This window comes from Tenrec ecaudatus, chromosome 4, assembly GCF_050624435.1.
Source record: "Tenrec ecaudatus isolate mTenEca1 chromosome 4, mTenEca1.hap1, whole genome shotgun sequence".
NCBI classification, from domain to species: Eukaryota; Metazoa; Chordata; class Mammalia; order Afrosoricida; family Tenrecidae; genus Tenrec; species Tenrec ecaudatus.
In genome coordinates, this window is record NC_134533.1 from 67,355,666 (window position 1) to 67,360,617 (window position 4,952).

Genomic DNA, 4,952 nt, shown 5'->3' on the forward strand with positions numbered 1-4,952 from the left:
GCAATTATATTGGATGATATGTGAGATATAGTCCAATAAAATTATTTTTAAAGAGAAAAATTATGAGCTAAAAGGTTGCTTCACCTTTTGAAATTGTACAATTCCACATGTAAACAATGTTTTCAATTCTAATGTATGTATTCCACTTTCACAACACACATTTTCTCTTTTCTAGGCCTGCAAGTGTCTGCACGGACAGTTCCCCTGCAGTCCACATGCCAGCTTTAAATCACACTGCCTCTGACTGCCCCACCTTCTCCTTCATCAGAATCCCTGGATTGGAGGCTGCGTACATATGGATCTCAATTCCCTTCTGCCTTCTCTACCTGATGACCATTGCAGGCAATTCTCTTCTCCTCATCCTAGTTAGAGCAGATCAAAATCTTCATGAACCTTAGTTTTATTTCTTGGCCATGTTCGCTCTCACTGACCTGGGTCTTTCCTTGACTACAATGCCTAGTGTCATGGCTATCTTCTGGTTTGATGTGCACCGCATTGGTCTGGATGCTTGCCTGACTCAAATGTTCTTCATCCATACCCTGTCCTCGGTAGAATCAGGTGTCCTGGTGGCCATGGCTTTGGACCGTTTGGTGGCCATCTGTGCTCCGCTGAGCTACACTAGGATCCTGACACACTCTTCTGTTGTCTGCCTTAGCGTAGCTGCTCTCATCAGAGGTGTCACTCTGCTGATCCCTTTGCCTCTTTTTCTCAAGAATTTTCCTTTTTGTGGAGCCAACATCCTTTCACACTCTTATTGCTACTACCCAGATATGTTGAACTTGGCCTGTGGGGATGTCACCTTCAGCAGTGTCTACGGATTGGTTTTTGTACTCTGCACATTTGCAGTGGATGCTGTCTTCATCCTAGTGTAGAACCTGGGGACCCAGGAGAGAAATTGGAAATCACCGCATGACAGATTTTTGCAAGACCACTGACTTCTTAATTGCAAATTCCTTTTTCCAACAACACAAAAGTCTACTATGCATTCTCCAAATGGAATACACAGAAATAAAATTGACTACATCTGTGTGAAGAGATTCTGAAGAAGCAGCTAAAATAGGGTCAAGGTCTGACTGTGAAACAGACTGTTGATTGCTGATGTGTAAATTTAGGTTAATGCTGAAGAAAAATAAAAGAAATCCAAGGCAGTCAAAATAAAACCTTGAGTCTGTCACACTGTCATTTTACCAATACCTTGCATATTAATGTCTCAAAAATCCTGTAAAGTTTTTTCTCAGCTGTATGATGACAACTCGATATTTTGTTAAACATACAATATCTCTACTATCAGAAAATCCTGATTGTTTGATTACTTACAATGGGTTTTCATCATTAGGCTGGAACTTCTGTCACCTTATTCCCTCTTCCAACATGTGAACCCCTTCCCTTCCTCCTTCACCTTCACGCTGGATTTCCATCGAGCTTCTCTGACTTGACATCCTGCTTGCTAAGGAAATTTCATTTAATCCTCCCATAAAGATGGTGTTCTATCTCTACTGCTTTCATAAAAATAATTTTGACAATTACTTCTCCATGGAAAAAACACCTTTAGTAAAAGCTGATAGTGATTTTAGCAATACAGTTCTTCTCTTTAACCTTCCTTGGTTTAGACGGGTAATGGATGGCTTATTAAGAAATCAACAATCTCTGATTGAAGCAATTCTCTCACATTCACAATTACTTATTGCAACTAATGAAGTCTCCTAGAGAAATTGTCCCAGAGGAGTTCATATGCCCAATAGATAGTAGTTCAAACTAGCAGTAACTGAAATGCTAACAAAAAATTAATAAAAATCAAGGCTATGCCAAATTCTCCCTTTTGAAAACTCCAGAGCACTAAAATTTATTACACATTGTGTCAGAAACCAAGTATGGAGAAATTTTTCCTAAAGATGAATGAAAAAATTTATATATATGTTGTTTACTCAATGCAATCTGTGATTACAACAACGTGACATTCTGTAAAAACTAAAATTATATAGAGAGCAAAATGATTAGTGGTTGCCATAGGTTTAGGTTTAGCAGTAAAAAGGTGGAACAAGGACATTTTTGGGACAGTACATTGTTTTCCCAATGATGCTGTAGTGGTTATCACATGACATCCATTTGTGAATCACACAGAACTTTATAAGACAGAGTGAACCCTAACGTAAACTACCAGTTTCAATTAATAAGAGTATATTTATTTAGGTGTATCAGTTGTAGGAAATGTACCACAGGGATGCTAAGCATAAATGATAGGAACATCACAGTGAGAGGGAAGAAGGTGCATTGTATGCCTTTGCAGATGGGCCTAGTGGTCGAGATCCAGGCAGGCCTTGAAAACCTTACTGAGTATAGTTCCACTGTGACACGCACTCACTTCTCTGAACCAGCTACTAACTGTACTATATAGTGAAGAATTTAATTCTAATGGGTGGAGCAATTTAAAATTAAACAAATAAACCACTAACTACAGAAGCAAGGATCCTAAAAATGGGTAGCCCATGATTTAAGTGCATATCTTTAAAATCTATGAATTTAAATGTTAATATTAAAAGGATCAAATTGACCCTGTTGTCAGAGACAATGACTGAAAGATAGACTAATGAGAGGCATAGCCATCAAAGGGAACATAGTGGGCCTACCATTGTAACAGTAAAGAACCATTAAGGAACATTACCAGAAACATAAGAAAAAGACGAGTTACATAAAATCATAGGATTTTGTTTTTCCTCAAAAGTATCTTCTTTTTGTTTAAAAGACTTAATAAAACATTGTCTTAACATTGAATTAAAATCTTGAAATCTGGATATTGTCATGTTCAAAATAAACCACAGAATATTTAACAAATATTTTAGAAAGAATTGGGAGCATCTATTCCAGAGAGCCGCCAGAAATTCAAGCTGGGTTTGGAAGGGGACATGGCACATGTGATGTCAGTGATAAAGTCAGAAGGCCCCTTGACTGAAAGCAGAGAATTCCCCGTAAGAAATTTACCAGCATTTTATTTACTATGCAAAGGCAGTCAACTGTGTATATCTTAACAAACTATGGATAATATTGAGAAGAATGGGAATTAGAGAGCACTGCATTGTACTCATGTGGAAACTGTGCATGGACAGAGCAGTCGTCATAGCAACTGAGCAGAATACTACCTGGTTTAAAATCAGGAAAGATGCCATCAGTTGTACCCTTTCATCATACAAATGAAACCTGAATGCTGTGTAAATAATTCAAGAAGTTGGACCATATGAAGATAAATGCAGTATGAGAATTAGAAGGAGGTTTATTCATACCCTGCAATATGGAAGTAACACAACCTTGCTTGCTAAAGCAAGAGGGTCTTGAAGCATTTGCTGATGAAGATCAAAGACTTCAGTCTTCAATATGGATTATCACTCAATGAAAGAAAATCAAAATCCTCACAACTGATACAACCTTATGATCAATGGAAAACATATCAAAGTAGCCAAGGATGGCATTTGACTTGGATTCGTAGTCCATATTAATGGAAGTAGCAGTCAACCAATTTCAAGGATCCAGGCAATGTATTACATGAGGCAAATCCTCATTAAAGTGTTGAGGAGCAAGTATGTTACTTTGAAGAATGATGTGCACCTGACTGAACTCACGGTATTTTCAATCACCTCTTGTATGAGAAGGTTGGATAATGAATAAGGAAGACCACAAAAGAACTGATGCATTTGAATTAATATGTTGGTAAAGAATTTTGAAAATCCCATAGACTATCAGAACAAACACATCTATCTTGGAAGAGGTACAACCGAATACTCCTTAGAAGTGAAGATGGCTTGACTTTATATCACATCCATTTGATATGTTATTAGGGGAGACCATTCCTTGGAAAGGACCTCATACTTGGTAAAGTGGATGCTCAGTGAAAAAGAGTAAGACTGTCAAGGAGATGTATTGACACAGTGGCGGCAACAATGGACTCAGATATGCTAATGTTGAGGATTGCACAGCATCAGGTAGTATTTCTGTTGTGTATTGAGTTGCTATGAGTTGGAACTGAATTGATGGCCCCTAACAACATTCCAGAACAAATATTATTATGTAAATGGAGTCAGGATACTTAGCTGTGATTAGGGATTATAAAACAGAGTAGTTCAGTGAATATATTGGATCATAGATGATAATTTTCCTTAAAATAGAAAGATTTGAACTTGAAATAATTCTGCTAGATATAAATAGATTTTTTTATAATTAACCAGAAAATTCAGGGTTTAAGAAATAGGACTCATGCTTATTGTCAAAAGAGTAGTCTCTAGTCAGCTGCCATAAATTAATCCATTACTCACTAATACATTACTTTTAATGATATAGCTTTTGGAAGTATGCATATAAAGTACTTTTATATGGAAATATGCATATAAAGTACTAGTAGTAGTGCCTGGACAGGGTAAGATTTCATTAACCCGAACCCACTACCTTCTTCCAAATAATTCCTGCTTATCACAATACTATATAGGATTTCTGAGACTACAAATCTTTTTTTTCTTAATCATTTTATTGTGGACTCGTGCAACTCTTATCACAATCCATTCTTCCATCCTATCACAATCCATTCTTCCATCCATTATGTTATGCATATTTGTGAATTTGTTGACATCATCATTTTCAAAACATTTTCTTTCTACTTGAGCCCTTTGTATCAGCTTCTAATTTTCCCCTCCTTCCCCACATTCCCTCCTTCATGAACACTTGATAATTTCTAAATTATTATTTTTCATGTCTTACACTGATGACCTATATCTCCCTTCACCCACTTTTCTGTTGTCCATCCCCGTTGGAGGGGGTTATAGGTATATCATTGTGATTGGTTTTCCCCCTTTCTCCCCCTACCTTCCCCTTAACCTCTTGGTATGTTTACTCTCAATATTAGTCCTGAGGTGTTTATATGTCCTGGATTTCCTGTGTTCCCAGCTCTTATCTGTACCTGTGTACAA

General features: G+C 37.1%; 1 pseudogene; it reads left to right on the forward strand.

Annotated features, from left to right (window-relative positions):
- Window positions 1-215: 215 nt before the first annotated feature.
- LOC142446856 (olfactory receptor 51G2-like) lies at window positions 216-872 on the forward strand (annotated as a pseudogene).
- Window positions 873-4,952: the final 4,080 nt, after the last annotated feature.